This window comes from Triturus cristatus, chromosome 1_2, assembly GCF_964204655.1.
Source record: "Triturus cristatus chromosome 1_2, aTriCri1.1, whole genome shotgun sequence".
Taxonomy (NCBI): domain Eukaryota; kingdom Metazoa; phylum Chordata; class Amphibia; order Caudata; family Salamandridae; genus Triturus; species Triturus cristatus.
The window spans coordinates 1132254706-1132271898 of NC_140580.1; the positions used below are offsets into that span (position 1 = coordinate 1132254706).

Consider the following 17193-nt stretch of genomic DNA (forward strand, 5'->3'; position numbering starts at 1 on the left):
TGCTGAGCCATTCCTGTTTCTGTCTATAGATGTTACCTTTAGTTTGAAAACGTGGGTTACTAAAACTTCCTTTTGTTTTTTAACATCCACCTGGATATAAGGACAACCTTCTCCCCAGCATTGCGGTCAGCCTCCTTCCATCACTAACACCAGGGGAGCTCGGGCCTTCGAAGTTTGGGTCCTCAAAAAAACATCAACGACTACTGACACAACATTAACTGCAGCTGCTCATCCATCCACAGAGGGTCAGTGGCACCAGGTGCACTACGTAAACCACCCTCACACGTGCTCTCCGGGCACTCACACACTTACTCAATACCACAACATCACCTATGAAGTGTCTTTGGAGCTCAGGGCGGGACATGGAAGCTTCAACAACTTTTCATGACTCTCGGATGGACTAGGTGGTGTTCAGCCACTGTCTCCGTTCATCATTTCATCACCCCTGCTGCTTCCAGATCCACTCAATGGTTCTGGTTTTATGATATCGAGTCTGTGCACCACATTCTAATCAGTTACCGTTTTCTACTCCTGTGTGCTGTCAATAGAAGCAAACTTCTGGTGTGAACTTTAACTCTCCACTCACCGGACCATAAAGATTCTGTTAATAAATAAAGTCCACTGAGGTAAGCTTGTGGGAGAGTGCAGTCAACACTCCACCCACTGGACCCTAAAGCTTACGTAAATAAATATAGTCCCCCGAGAGAAGCTTGCAGGTGAGTGCAGTCAACACTCCACCCACTGGACCATAAAGCTTCCGTAAATAAATATAGTCCATTGAGGGAAGCTTGCAGGTGAGTGCTGTCAACACTCCACCCACTGGACCCTAAAGCTTCCGTAATAACTATAGTCCCACAAGTGAAGCTTGCGGGTGAGTGCAGTCAACACTCCACCCACTGGACCCTAAAGCTTCCGTAAATAAATATAGTCCATTGAGGGAAGCTTGCAGGTGAGTGCAGTCAACACTCCACCCACTGGACCCTAAAGATTCCATAAATAACTATAGTCCCACAAGGGAAGCTTGCGGGTGAGTGCAGTCAACACTCCACCCACTGGACCCTAAAGCTTCCGTAAATAAATATAGTCCATTGAGGGAAGCTTGCAGGTGAGTGCAGTCAACACTGCACCCACTGGACCCTAAAGCTTCCTTAATAACTATAGTCCCACAAGTGAAGCTTGCGGGTGAGTGCAGTCAACACTCCACCCACTGGACCATAAAGCTTCCGTAGATAAATATAGTCCCCCGAGAGATGCTTGCAGGTGAGTGCAGTCAACACTGCACCCACTGGACCATAAAGCTTCCGTAGATAAATATAGTCCCCCGAGAGATGCTTGCAGGTGAGTGCAGTCCTCTCTCAGCCATGGCCGGGTGCTCTCCACACTGCAGCCCACTCTTTGGAGACAGGTCCTTCTCTCGCCAGCCCCCAGGCATCTGATGGACCAAATCGAAAGCTTTGGGCAATAACTATTTCTTTTTCTACCACCATACCTGCTTCACAAGGTGATGCTGCCATCCAATGAGGCTTGACACAGTGACGTTCTATCCTCGAGGTCTGCCAATATCTTTAATTCACAAAAAAGAGCCGGTGCTACATTATAGCGCCACCAGGAAGACCTCTACGGTGAAACCACAAAACAGAGGCCAGATTTCTCCTAGACAGACATCTCTTTGGGTTCTCTTAATGCTACACTATTAGGGTAGGTTTTGGGTTCTGATTTTGGGTAGGGGGTATAGAAATACTTTTTCATACCGGCAAACTTTTGAGAAGTTCAGACACCCTGTGTAAAGTTTACGAAGTATCCCAGGTTAGATCGACTTGCCCCCATGAAGGTGTACTGATCATTGGTGTATAATTTTCAATACATTGAAAGATCATTTTCCTTTTAATCAAACTCAAATAAGATGGAAAATGCTAGATGGTTAACACCGCTGAGGTGGACCAAGGTTAAGTGGGGGCCTGAGGTGGTGTGTGGGACCACCAGTTATGGAGGCTTAGCGTGTGGTGTGTCTTTTTGATCGGGGGTTTAGGGTCCAAGAAGCCAAGGTGCTCCTTCTGCCACAGGATATGGCTGGTGGCGGACTTAACTGGCAGAAGGGATGCCAGGGGCAGGTGTAGCGACCTTTATAAGGTGTGCAGTGAGGGTCATCGACATGCAGACCCCAGCACCTTCTTGCCTCTACATCGGTGGTGAGAGGTGGCCTGGACACCAAATGAAGGTGGACTCATGTTTAGTCCAGAGGAGTTGTAGATGGGGGTCCGATTGTTGCAAGCGTCAGGTCTGCTTCATGTGCTGTAAGGGGCGGTGGCTTGTCCTCTCTGCACTGAATTACTGTGCATGACATGTGACTGGGTTTTCTGCTTCCTTCCCTTACACTCTACACTAGGTACCTCTCTCTTCCCTGAGGTGGTGGGCATTGGGCATTAATTTGTTCAGCGGGCTGAGGAAGCATTTTTTAAAGGGGGATTTGACACCTGGAGCTTGAAGTGGGCTTCGGGGTGAGCCGGTTTGACCCTGGATGCCTTTGCTTGCAGTTGATGACAGCAGTAGTTTAGATCATGGGAAGGAGCCTGCCCCCTGCTGTTGGAAAGTCGTACACAATGGCACATCTTGGACAGAGGGACCTTGGGGACTTCTCTGCTCAGGAAGTTGCCTGGCTGATGCAAACATTCCCCGGTCCGTCTGGAGACGGGAGGTCTTCAGTACGGATGTATGTCGTTACAACGCACACTTTTACAACGCATGCACTTACAACGCATTTTTTACAACGCAAAATCCATTACAACGCACTACACTTACAACGCATGACACTACAACGCATTTTTAAAAACTACCTTTACAACGCATACCATTACAACGCATAATAGTAAATTGCATTTAAGGTAAGTATTAGATAGTATAGGGGTAAAAATTACTTTTCTAACTCCAGGGGGTGCAACAGTAGGGTAAATGTTGGATAGTATAGGGGTAAAAATTACTATTCTAACTCCAGGGGGTGCAACAGTAGGGTAAGTGTTGGATAGTATAGGGGTAAAAATTACTATTCTAACTCCAGGGGGTGCAACAGTAGGGTAAGTGTTGGATAGTATAGGGGTAAAAATTGCTATTCTAACTCCAGGGGGTGCAACAGTAGGGTAAGTGTTGGATAGTATAGGGGTAAAAATTACTATTCTAACTCCAGGGAGTGCAACAGTAGGGTAAGTGTTGGATAGTATAGGGGTAAAAATTACTATTCTAACTCCAGGGGGTGCAACAGTAGGGTAAGTGTTGGATAGTATAGGGGTAAAAATTACTATTCTAACTCCAGGGGGTGCAACAGTAGGGTAAGTGTTGGATAGTATAGGGGTAAAAATTACTATTCTAACTCCAGGGGGTGCAACAGTAGGGTAAGTGTTGGATAGTATAGGGGTAAAAATTACTATTCTAACTCCAGGGGGTGCAACAGTAGGGTAAGTGTTGGATAGTATAGGGGTAAAAATTACTATTCTAACTCCAGGGGGTGCAACAGTAGGGTAAGTGTTGGATAGTGTAGTGTAATATTATGCGTTGTAATGGTAGGCGTTGTAATGGAATGCGTTGTAAAGGTAGTTTTTAAAAATGCGTTGTAGTGTCATGCGTTGTAAGTGTAGTGCGTTGTAATGGATTTTGCGTTGTAAAAAATGCGTTGTAAGTGTAGTGCGTTGTAAAAGTTGCGTTGTAAAGGTTGTTCCCCCTTCAGTACAGGTGTCTAAAGAACCTGTTAAGCTTGGACAGATGACTATTTAAGTTGCTGGACATGGGTCAGCTGAGGTCATTCCTCCTGGATGTGTAAAAGATGAGAGATTTTTGTATGGAGATGGTGTGTTCTTATCCTACGTATGAGACCTCAAAAAGGGGGTGTATGTGAGCCTTAAAATATTTTGGGGTTTTGGGGATAGACACAGCTGTTTTCCACCCCTTAGGATCAGTGCTTTTTTGGCTTCGGCCCTTTGGGCAGTGAGGGATGCAGTCTGTGCCAGGCGGTCAGCCATTGGCCCTCTTTTCCAGCCCATCTTCCGGGTGCCAGGGGGGTAGTGTGGGGTGAGGAATTTCCTCTGGCATGGTTCTTTTGGATTCGCATCTCAGCGCATCTGTCACCATTTAGGAAGAGTGGAAATCTGACGGGTGGGGCTCAGATTTAATTTATGATGAGGCTGGGCGGACCTGGAAAGGAGTCTGACCATGGCTCAGAGAGGCTGTGCGGTGGGAGTGCTGGGGAAGGTAGAGGAGTCTGACCATAGCTCACGAAGGCTATCCAGTGGGAGGGCTGGGGAAGGTAGAGGAGTCTGACCATAGCTCACGAAGGCTGTGCAGTGGGAGGGCTGGGGAAGATAGAGGAGTCTGACCCTGGCTCACAAAGGCTGTGCAGCGGGAGAGCTGGGGAAGATAGAGGAGTCTGACCCTGGCTCACAAAGGCTGCGCAGTGGGAGGGCTGGGGAAGGTAGCGGAGTCTGACCATAGCTCACAAAGGCTGTGCAGTGGGAGGGCTGGGGAAGATAGAGGAGTCTGACCTTGGCTCACAAAGGATGTGCAGCGGGAGGGCTGGGAAGAAAGAAGGATTGTTCAGCTGACTCTCAAGCGGTAATATTCATAATTTCAAAAATTCATAATTCTAATTTTGATTGTTGGAAGATTCATGTTTGTTAATTGGCTGACTTTCTCTATGAAAAAGATTATGTCCCTTCCTAATAAATACAGTTTGAGCGGGTCACCTCTCACCAAAGACTGTAGGTCTCAGGCCTGTTCTTGTGCTGGTGGTCTCTTGCTGGGGGCTTCCCGCAGCACTCTCTGGGTTCCTACCTTGGGTGAGAAGATCTTTAGTCTTCAAATTTCCTTTTGCAGAGGTTTTTCGCTGCACGGCTGCAAATGTATGTCGCTCTGTCTGCAGGTTTACCATTTACAACGTAAATAGTCGCGAAGGTCACACTTCCTACACCAGTGTGGGACGAAAAACCAGGGCCACTGGAATTATGCGATTGCGCGACCGCAGCAATTTTCGCATAGTTATATTTTTGCAGCATTGATTTGCCGCATAATCCATCATCTGATGCATAATCTGCAGATTTTAACAAAACAAAAAATGGATTCTAGTTCAAACGGTTTAAAAGTTGCTAAAAAGCAGCATCCCGTGTTGCCGCGCGCTGGAAGGCCTTATGCACAGGTTGACTGGTGACTTTTCTGTTGCTTATTGCTATATTTAGGTGTTAATCTGGTATTATTCTTTCAATCTTTATTTCGGCAATATTTCAGCCATAAAAGAGTACACAACATATTATACACATTAAAATTACAATATTAAAACAACATCTAAAATGACATAGGCAAATACAGATCAGGAATGTAAGTCAATGTTAGGACACATCATTGTATCAGTAACTGGGATTACACAAGCAAAATATATGCCCGGCTACTAGGCAATATTTGATAGTATAAAACTCCTTTTAATCCAGAAAGCATGCAGATACTTAGCTAAAGCAAATACAATGTGTCCTGCAGTTTCAGTCTTAAAAACCCTTAGTGTGTCTGAGCACTTCCTAAATCCAAGGTTCCTACAGATAGGTACAATCCAGTTCTGCCTTGCTCTACTGTAGAGAGGACAGAAAAAGAGAATGTGGCTTTTGTCCTCTTTATTCATACCGCAGCCAAGACAATGTGAGGACCTAGTCTGGGTCCATTTGCTTGTTAAACACGCTAGGGGGAGTGCACCAAACCTCCATTGTATGTATAGCTTCCTAGCCATAACAGGGAAAATTACATCCAAGAAATCTTCGAATGAGTAAACAGATTTGATCTCTATAAATGCTTTTACCATGGTACCATTCTTTGAGTCATGGAGCCATGCGTTAGAACATCGAGATCTGTATAGCTCAGTGAATGTATTCCCTGAGATCTCACTACAAGCTGTTGCTGGATTCGCCCACATATCTGCAAGACCCAAATTCGTAAGTTCGTCTTTGATGTAGGAAAGCCAAGGGATATGTGCTGCCCTGCCTAATCTCAGTATTTCTTGAAGCTCTGTTTTGTACTGCTCAAGCTCGGGGGTCAGCCAAATCCTCCTCCAAAACCTGAGAGGTTTGATAGCTAGTTCCTCCTGGATGGGAAGTATACCCAAGTCGAGCCTCAGCGGTAATAAAGGTGTGCTTTGGGGGAGCGCGAGCAGCTGTCTCAGGAAGTTGTTCTCAGCTTTAATCAGTCCCGGTCTAGTGACGTGCCCCCAAAGTTCCCCTCCGTATAATGCAGCCGCTCTGGCCCTCATTTTGTAAATTTCAAGACTAGGGCTGATGGGTTTATAAGTGGAGGCATTTGTCATTTTTAAAATTCCCCCAGCTATTTGAGTCAGTTTGAGTTGAGATTTGGCAAGGTGTGGGCCCCAGGAAAGTTTTTCGCTTAGTGTGACACCAAGATATTGAAAGGTGTGAACTCTCTCAAGTGCAACTGAATCAAGGGTAGGTGGTGGCCTAGTGTGTAATGGGGGATTAAAAATCATGTATTTGGTCTTATCTACATTGATCTGTAGTCCGTGCTCTCTACAGAAGTTGTTAAATCCCTCCAATATACGTTGGATACCCATTGGTGTCTTGGAAAGGAGCAGGGTGTCATCAGCAAACATTATAGCTGCTACTTTCCTGCCTGCCAACCTGGGTGCATCGTTGTTAGGGACTGCATCCAGACTGGCTATCAGTCCATTCACATATATACAGAACAGAGTAGGGGCCAAGACACACCCTTGCCTAACTCCCTTGTTTACAGCGAACCTGTCGGACAATACACCTCCTCTTGCACACCTGACCTGGGCAAAATTCTCAGTATGCAGCCTCACCAATATACCCAATAGGGAATTGGGTACACCCAGATCATGTAAAACAGCCCAAAGTTTGCCCCTAGGAACAGTATCAAACGCAGAGCGTAAGTCAACAAATACCATGTGGAGGCTGCCACCCTCCAATACCACAGTCTTCCAGTACAGCATTACTAAACGGAAGATCTGGTCCATGGTAGATGTTTTACTTCTAAAACCAGCCTGATAGGGAGAGAGGATTTCATTCTCATTGATCCAGTCCTGCAAGCGATCTAAAATAAGTCTTGCCATTATTTTTTGTGGGACGTCAATGAGACTGATGGGCCTGTAATTAACGGGGAGCAGGGGGGAACCCTTTTTATATATAGGTATAATTTCCGCTCCCAACCAAGAGCCCGGGACCTCTATACCGTGCAGAATTGAATTGAAGAGTGCACATAGGTACGGTGCCCATATCTTAGGCTGATCTTTAAACAAATCCCCGGGTAATCTGGTATTAATGAGGTCCAGTCAATGCCCAGATATTGTTTTGAGACGTTTTCCCCCGGACTTCAAGGTTGTGAGAGAAAGCCCCATACAACTTCCCGCACCCCTCCCTACCCCTGGTTCCACCCTCTTTGCTCTGCTGCAATCACTGTATGTATATCGCCAAGACACGTGCAGTAATCATCCGTAATATAGAAGTACCATATGTATTCAGTACTCTATTCATGTCACGTTAAATCTGTATCGGGACACTGATCCAGGCAAAGCGCCTCGACTGTCGCTATGTAAAACTAAAGACACGTTTCCCGGGCAGTAAATTCTTTTACAGCGCCTATCTCAGAGAATGCCCTCTCCAAGATGATCATTTACTTCACAACCAAAACATGCACAGGTCAGATACTGCCACGTCCAAAAATAGCCCCCATTTTTTCTGAAAATCCTAAATATCTTGAAACAGCCTCGGGGGAGGCTGCTAAGCACAATGTGCCGTCTGTCAGGGCCGGAGAGGGATCTGTTTGTCAGGTAACCGGACCCAGGCCTGCCCTATCAACGATCTGACGGATGGGGCCATTCTGGGGCAGATGATGGGGTTTCCTTCATCCAGCCCGCACTCACTCACCCCCTCCCCCTTTATAAGAATGGTGCCTTCTGCTGACGAGGACGTGTTCTTCCATGAGCGAGTGCTTCTTCTAATAAAAACATGATTCTATTGGAGCGTTTAATTCAGTTCCCCGGTGTGATCCAATCAGAGGCCGCACACCCTGCCTCGCGGGCTGGGCTGTGGCTGATAGGGCGACAACAAGTGATGGAATACAACTACATGTTCCACTGACGCTTCCACGCCACCCTCTGCAACGTCTTACTTAGGGATCCCCTAAACCTTCTTACCTAGGTCCCCACCCCTACAACTCCTTACCTAGGGACCCTAACATAAGGTTCCACCTAAAACTCCTTACCTAGGGGGCCACGCCCTCTGCTCCCCAGTCCGTGGACGGGCGAGGCTGTGGGCATGCAGGCCCTCATTTTAGGAGGCCCACTCGAAAGACAGCGTCACTTTACGCACTGCGTGGGCACGCAAGAAGGAAGGGGTCAAATGTGTCCATGGGACCATAAAGTAAATGCGAAGCATTTAACGAGCGGAGCGTGTCATGGGCTTGACCCAGGCTACCATTTATTTATTGTCAGCCAAAGCCAGACTTCTCTCAAATGTGTTGAACAATCACAGCCTTATTTCTGATTCACTGAAGCAAAATATGTCCCCCTGTGAAAGTGCGCGAGCACGCAAATTCAGTTTCTGTCTTGGCGCATAGGTTGTATTCCCTGTCAGGTTAGGGGTATATTTTCCAGTGAATGCTGAGGTGTATCTGTAGTATGTTCAGTGCTTAATTTGAGCCAGTGGTTTCCAGTGCTCAGTATATCAAGAACGAAAAGGGGGGGGCGCATAACGGGCTTTTTAAGGAGGTCCAGCTGAGTGTGCCCTAAAATGTACAGAAAATTAATTACAAAGCTGTTCCTTTACAAAAGGGGATGAGACAATCCATGTATTGAGCAAAGGATTTTGCTTGTCGGATATTGTGGCCCTCACACAACCATCGGGGTGTCGTGGATCACGTACCCTTCAGGATGTATCGTGTCATCATCGGGCTGCTCCTGCGTCGAGTCGGCTGGTGCAATACCCGACGGGCTCTTTTTAAGGAGCTCTCTTTTGGAGTTCTTTTTATCCGGTACAGCCGTAGGGTGAGGTGGGAGTGTGGGGCTAATTTTTTATATAATGTAGATGAAAAACAGTAATTAGAAATTAAAATAGGGTTCGGAGTGCTTGTCTCAAACTATTTATTTAGGAAGCCTCCTTGCCTAATTAAAACTGTGAGGTGGAGTGTGGGTAACCTAGAATAATGAGCTAAGTTATGTACACTGCCTCCTAGGGGTCGACATGTTTCTCGCTCAAGTAGAGAATTTCTCTGGCGATTCTTCAGGACCAATAATTATTCTATCTACATGTGAGTTTACACTAATAATCCTAAAAAACAGTGAGCATTCTCAATATGTAGTTTTTACCTGCAGCTCGGACTACCCTAAGATTTGCATAGAATAATCCTCTGCAGTTCCTGGTAGGTTTAAGCAAGGAGTTCCTTGCTTTAGACACGCCGAGTCCGTGTCTCTGTTTCACCTACCCCTCTCTACCAGGTCTTAATCAACACCTGCGCTTTTCACGAGCACCAGTCAAGGACACATTAGTTTACGGGGCAATTCAGTGATTTGTCCAGAATCACAGGAATTTGAGCCAACGCAGAAATCCCCAGCTCCGAAGTCGGCAGCTCTGGCCATTACACCACACCCTCTTCCCACTTTCATGGTGAGTAGATAGTTCTGGTTTTGGTGGAGCTAACATGAGAAATGAGCTTCCTCCTGACGAGAGGCACTTATTCTTTTACAAATTAACCACTGAGTGTCTTTCTCGTCCTGGCTTTGAGGCTGCCCGCTATAGCGGACGGTAAAAATGGTGCCCACAGTGTATCCCAGTTAAAAGGAAATGTTCTTTCAATCAGTGCAAAGAATCTTTATTCAGCTATAAAAAGCTTAAAAGCAAAGTTAAAACACACAAAAAATACATCAATAAGGCAACAATACATTATCATAACAGAAAATGTATAATATTATGGGTACTGGTAAATGCCCTAAGGGCAAGTCCCCAGGGCTCTTCCTAATTGCCAGTGAAGATCTTATAGAATAAAGAAAGGCATAGGGTATTTGAGCAGGGCCAAGTTGTTGCAAGAAAGCATAAAGTGCTTTGCTTAGAAGCATTATCATCAGAAGCGCAACTTGGGAGTAAAGGAAACCATGCGCCCTGTGGTGCAAAGGCCACTGGAAAGTGAATGGTGTTAAAACAAAACCTAGTCAAATAAAATCTATGCCCGGTGTTAGTAAAACTCAGGACCTGGGGCTGATTCTGTGAGAGTAAAATGTGCGCTGGACGGCAGCGATTTCAAGGCCCTACGACTGACCTATTTTAGCTCCCCAATTTAAAAATAAGACTTTTATGCTATCAGCGTTGGTAAAAAAGTTCTGGAGTCCCCAAGGTATTGAAAATAGATTTAAGGTATCTAAGCCGGGGGTATCCATAGCCTTATCCAATACAAGCCAATCACAGAGAATCTCCCCCGTAAAACTTGCTTCTGGCGAACTCCTGACCCTTCGCCATAATAACAAAGGGCTTGAGCTAATTATATCCGTTGAAAAGTCCAGCCATGTTTCATGGTTAAGAATACAGGAGTTGATTCAGGACCTGCCAGTATTCTGCATAAAAACCTATCCTGTGCCCTCTGTAACTGATCCGCTCCTTTGCATCCCCATCGCCCTGCACCATAACTCCCTATGGACCCACTGCTGCTTTTATAAATGTTAATTCTCTCCTTCACTGCTTTTTGCCCCAATTTCCTTGAAACATTTTGGAGCCTGATTACGAGTTTGGCGGTCCTGACCACTGCTGCACTGCAGGACCGCCCGCAGTATTACGACTGTGGCGGTCCGCCTGTCAATGGACCCCTGCGACTTCCAGGGATCCAGGATCCCGTGGCGTTCGTGCAGTGCTCAGAGGCAGAAATATGCTGGCGGTGCCAGCGGCACCACGGATCACATTTTGAGTTTCCTCACCACCACCCTTTTCATGGTGGTGAGCCCGCCATGAAAAGGGTGGCGGTGAGGCAACTCTGCCACCTCAGGGCCCAGGGGGTGCATGCGGAGGGTGCACATGTAGTACCCCCCTCGATTTGCTCGCCCGGTTCCTGCCTGAGGTGGCATCTATGTCACACCGTGCAGGAAGGTGCAGGCAGCGGTGTGCATGGTGGGTCTTCTGTGAGCCTCCCAGACCAGAAATAAACTCCTGATGTGGCGGGCGGTCGCACCATGGGTTTGACATTCCTACAGTGTATGGTGCATTGCACCAGCCGCAGTAGGACCACCAAACTCTTAATCAGGCGCAAAGACAAGCTGAATTGCTCTCTATAATAGATAGAGTCTCGATTTAAGTAAAAATTCCCAATTCATGTTAGAGTCCAAGGTAATGTCCAAATACGAAATTTTTTAACCTTAGTAATTTCAACCCCTTCTAAATGAAAATCTTTCGGTTTACTATTCTTTGGGCCCATTGTCAGTATAAAGGACTTGGAGACATTTGTTTTCAGGCCAAAATCATTCATAAAATGTTTAAAAGAATCTAATAGAATTTGGAGACCATAAGAGGTTCTAGATCTGAGAACCGCATCCTTCGCATACAGCAGGCCTGGAACGGGACGATTCCCCATTTGCGGCATATCTTTCTGAGATTAATGGCGATGTTTGTCCAAACCATTTATGTAGAGCAAAAAACGCAGCGAGCCAACACACAACCCTGTTGGATGCCACGCATGGATCGTATTTTAGGGGATAGTGCACCATCAACCCCATATCATATCGTAGTGTCTTGCTGCATCCGACGTACCAGGCCTATGATGGGGGATCTAGTCATTTGTCACCAAAATGGCCCACAGCTTGAAACAAATTGCCAAATCAAAGGCACAGGAGTGGTCCATACATTCCAAATGAATAGACCGACTTCTGGCCGTGGCATACTTTCCAAAGATTAGTTGAAGATTTAGGGATTATTGCACAGGGCCACTCCAGGAGGAAAGCCAAAATGTACCCTAGATAGTATCTGTTTATCATCCACCCAAGATTCCAGTTTGGAAACTAAAATTCCACCTAAAATCTTAAATGAGCTGCCTAAAAGAGAGGTGGGAGAAAGTAGCAGCCAGGAAGATTCCTGATCCATTTTTAAAAATCGGGACAACTACTGACTGTCTCCAGGATGGGAATGAATGTCCTACAATAACTGATTTAATAACGTTTGTTACTAAACGGAATGGAACAGAATGAACTATCTTCCATGTATATGTCCAAAGGGACTCCATCCGGGCCCCGAGCTTTAATTGATTGAATGAACACCCTGCACTCCAAGGGACTGACTGCATTGAAATAAAGCCTCTTGATCGCAGCGTGGTTCCGCGGGGCTTGAAATGTTCGATACAGACCCGGCAGATCAAAAATATTTGAGAAGTGATCGATCCAGGTTTGAACAGGAATAAGAGATTTCATCAAAACGTTCTTTCCTTGAACATGAAACACAAATCGAGACCTGAGGACAAAGCCCTGGAATTACCCAGAGCTCTCAGAAGAGTTTCATTCAGTCATTCATTCATTAATTGCGTCAAAAATTATTAAATGAATGAACACAAAGAACCATGATACCGGTATAGCGGGATGATACATACGCTTAAATCCGAAAGATATCCAATTAGTGAGTTTGGTTTAGGTTGGAGACATGGTCTACCTGCTAAATGGCTGGCTGTGAGACCGTAATATCAACATTTTGTGATCCTCGGCAGATCACTTCACCTCCTTTTGGCTCACTGGGCACATCTTCCCAAAAACGAGAAACCTATGAAACAAGGCTGGTACCGGTACTGAGCGATGCCGACAGACGTGCATAGACACACACACACTTTTAGACAACAGCACTTTCAATTGAGTGACTTCCATTGTGCGATTGGTTATCTCCTACTATGGGACTAGCTACAACTCCCAGAATGCAACAAGCTGTTGGCTTAAGGGCTGAGAGAAGAGTCTGTAGGACATGTTATGTACAGTAAATGCGTAAAAAGACTACGCATAAAAATGGCTCTATTATTTCTGTAAAACCAAAGGAAATGATGGATGGAGTGTTGAACATTGCAAGCACTCACCCCCAGTCAACTGATCTGGGTTTAATCCATCACCGTTCTTTAGCCCACTCTGCCACCCCAGTTCAGACATGGCCATATGCAAATCAGTCTCACCCTGTGCCTCATGGGAACAGTCCAGCCCGAACTGCCAAGCCATGCCTTCCCTGGACCAGAAACAATCTTCCTAGGACCGGTTTCTGGCATTTCAGCCGTCTTCAGCCAGGCTTGCTTGAATCCAGTGGCGAAGTGAGCAAGGGACTCACGTCTGAGCATACCCTGCCAACTTATGGCGAACAAAGCAAAACCAAAGGATATGATGGACGGAGTGTTGAACATTGCAAGCACTCACCCCCAGTCAACTGATCTGGGTTTAATCCATCACCGTTCTTTAGCCCACTCTGCCACCCCAGTTCAGACATGGCCATATGCAAATCAGTCTCACCCTGTGCCTCATGGGAACAGTCCAGCCCGAACTGCCAAGCCATGTCTTCCCTGGACCGGAAACAAGCTTCCTAGGACCGGTTTCTGGCATTTCAGCCGTCTTCAGCCAGGCTTGCTTGAATCCAGTGGCAAAGTGAGCAAGGGACTCACGTCTGAGCATACCCTGCCAATTTATGGCGAACAAAGCAAAACCAAAGGAAATGATGGACGGAGTGTTGAACATTGCAAGCACTCACCCCCAGTCAACTGATCTGGGTTTAATCCATCACCGTTCTTTAGCCCACTCTGCCACCCCAGTTCAGAAATGGCCATATGCAAATCAGTCTCACCCTGTGCCTCATGGCAACAGTCCAGCCCGAACTGCTAAGCCATGTCTTCCCTGGACCGGTTTCTGGCATTTCAGCCGTCTTCAGCCAGGCTTGCTTGAATCCAGTGGCAAAGTGAGCAAGGGACTCACGTCTGAGCATACCCTGCCAACTTATGGCGAACAAAGCAAAACCAAAGGAAATGATGGACGGAGTGTTAGACATTGCAAGCACTCACCCCCAGTCAACTGATCTGGGTTTAATCCATCATTGGTCTTTAGCCCACTCTGCCACCCCAGTTCAGACATGGCCATATGCAAATCAGAACGGTGATGGATTAAACCCAGATCAGTTGACTGGGGGTGAGTGCTTGCAATGTTCAACACTCCGTCCATCATTTCCTTTGGTTTTGCTTTGTTCGCCATAAGTTGGCAGGGTATGCTCAGACGCGAGTCCCTTGCTCACTTTGCCACTGGATTCAAGCAAGCCTGGCTGAAGACGGCTGAAATGCCAGAAACCGGTCCTAGGAAGCTTGTTTCCGGTCCAGGAAAGGCATGGCTTGGCAGTTCGGGCAGGACTGTTCCCATGAGGCACAGGGTCAGACTGATTTGCATATGGCCATGTCTGAACTGGGGTGGCAGAGTGGGCTAAAGAACGGTGATGGATTAAACCCAGATAAGTTGACTGGGGGTGAGTGCTTGCAATGTTCAACACTCCGTCCATCATTTCCTTTGGTTTTGCTCTATTATTTCTGTGGCAGGAATAAGGTGTACTCCACACCCGCGGGTCCATGCCTCACTGTGACTGTCCAGGCCATAGAATGTGTATGTGTTTAATCACAGCGCCTAGAGGTCCCAAGTCACATGGATAACTCCAGACAGCCCTGGCTTTTTAGCCAACGGCGCTTTGCATGCTGGGATCTCGGAGGCTAGATACACCATCGCCTTGGCTGGAAAGCCAGAACGGGAAGGCGTCACGCTTGGCATGGTGGATGTCACGCATCGTACGTGTCTTTGACAGACAGCTATATGATAATGATTAGTTCCTGTCACCATGTCATCGCCATAACATAAAATGTCATATTTATACCAGTGTCCAGGGATCATCTGCTGCACCCGCAGCCCCCCCCACCCAACTAACAGAGACCCCATCATCTTGCATTTCATTTGTAAACCAACCTGTCGTTCATTACTGCTTCACACCGCGAGGCGCCCATTAAGCTGCCACAGCCACCCAGCTCCAGCACGCAGTCCGCTGGGGAGGGACTTCCTGTGTGAAGCTTTGAAAGACGACCCCCCCCCCCAACCCCCACACAGAAGTGAAAACCTATATGTGCGCCGGGCAGCTGCGCCCCTCTTGAGATTCCGCGGCCCGTCTCGTTGCTCCGGCGACGCCTCATTAGTGCACCCCGGGACCGGACGGCGCTGAGAGCAGGCACTGTGCGCTCATGTGCTAAGTGCGTCCGGCACTTCAAACAGTGGCAGGTTCTCTGCTGCGTGTCCCTTCCTCATTAAACCCTCGAGTGCAATCAAAGAAGCGGCTAATGGGTGGACAAACCACTTGAACACGGCAGCCCGAGACCCCACCCCCGGGGGAGGGGGGGAGGAGGGGCGAGGCTGCACTCCGGACCAGGCACTTAAGGCATTACTGATGAATGCAGTGCACCGACCCAAGGCGTGCTCTTGTTGTCACGTGCAAACACAAGTGTTTACCTTTCTCTTGTCTTCCACAAGTCTGGCACCCCTCTACCCGCACCCACCTACGCGCATCTAAAGTCCCCTCCTTAAGGGCCCTCTGTGGTCCCAGAGTCCAGAAACTACACAAGGACCCCGGGCCGTGACCCCTTTTCCATCTCGGGGCTACTAAGACTTAAGAAACTCATCGGATGTGAAGTTACAACATGGATGCTTCGTCAGCAATGGTTTTTAATCTTCGTTTTGATAATGAGTGTTGCTTTAGCCACAATGCATTCTGGGAATTTCTAATGGGGACAGGTCAAACAGCAAGTCTCAGAACCCGAAGCACTGGTGCCACTGGGCCAGGACTGGCGCTGGACGGGGCACCTTTGAATGTGTGCGCTCCGGGTTGGCAGGACCAAAAAGCCTCGTAAGGAAACGACACCGGGTTTTGGTTTTAGAATAAATTCCGATAAAGTACCAAGATCACACGCTGAGACCGCTGCCTGCTCCTACGGAAGCAGCGAGGACAAAGAAGGCTGCGCTGGCTCGGACTGTGGGACTACCCTTCTCGAACATTCCCCTGTTTTACTGGGAAACATCACTAAAAGTAGCTCCTAAAATATTGTCCGGTCTATCTCACTCTTCTCCGACCCTCACCCCCCCCCCCCCCCATCACCCCAGCAACAGAGGTAAGTGAAACTAAAGCCACTCGTAAGCCCAGAGCATCGACAGAACGGCACTTGAAGCAAGGTATCAGGAGGCGCCTAACACTCCTTGTCTATGAGACTGTGCGCTACACAGGCGCCAATTGTCAATAACACACCACCCACGTGCACGTAGACACACACGTATGTAGGCACGTGTGCACACAAACAGGTGACACAAAAACGTATGCACGTGCACACACATAAAACGAACAAGGATATTATGGCACGGTTGTGATCTACTGTACCCTAGCCTCGGATCTGCAGTTCTGTACTGCAAGGATCTGCACTTCTCCTCCCAAGGATCTGCAATTTTCCTCCCTAGCATCTGCACTTTTCCTCCCTAGCATCTGCACTTCTGCGCACTAAAGATCTGCACTTCTGAACCCTAGAATATGCCCATCTGTACACTATGCTCTGCACTTCTGCTCCCTAGGACCTGCACTTCGGCGCACTAGCTGTCTGCACTTCTGCACCCAAGGATCTGCACTTATGCGCCCTAAGGATCTGCACATCTGAGCATATGCTATACACCTCAAGGACCAGCACGTCTGGTCCCTAGGTCTGCACTTCTGCGCTATAAGGATCTGTACATCTGTATCCTCAGGATCAGCACTTCTGTGCCCTAAGCATTTCACTTCTGCATCCTAAAGATTTTGAAACTCTGCACCTTAGGAGCTGCACGTCTGCACCTTAGGATCTACACATCTGCAACCGAGGGATCTGCACTTCTGCACCCTAAGGATCTTGCACATCTGTACCCTAACGATTGGCAGTTCTGAGCCCTAAAGAGCTACACTTCTGCGCCATAAGGATCTGCACTTCTGCGCCCTAAGGATCTGCACCTCTGCGACCTAAGAATCTGCACTTCTGGGTCCTAGGATTTGTACTTCTGTGCCCTAGGATCTGCACTTCTGCTACTTAGGGATCTGCAGATCTGCCCCCTAACGATCTTGCTCATCTGTACCCTAACGATCTGCAGTTCTGAGCCCGAAGGATCTT

The 17193-nt window shown here is 47.4% G+C and overlaps 2 protein-coding genes across 4 annotated transcripts in view; one reads left to right on the top strand and one right to left on the bottom strand.

The window, feature by feature from the left end:
- The window catches only part of RALGPS1 (Ral GEF with PH domain and SH3 binding motif 1), a 1694135-nt gene that overhangs the window by 896392 nt on the left and 780550 nt on the right, over window positions 1-17193 (top strand). The gene's annotated exons all lie outside the window — the stretch shown is intronic.
- Window positions 1-17193, bottom strand: part of ANGPTL2 (angiopoietin like 2) — a 103346-nt gene that overhangs the window by 84811 nt on the left and 1342 nt on the right. The window lies entirely within an intron of this gene.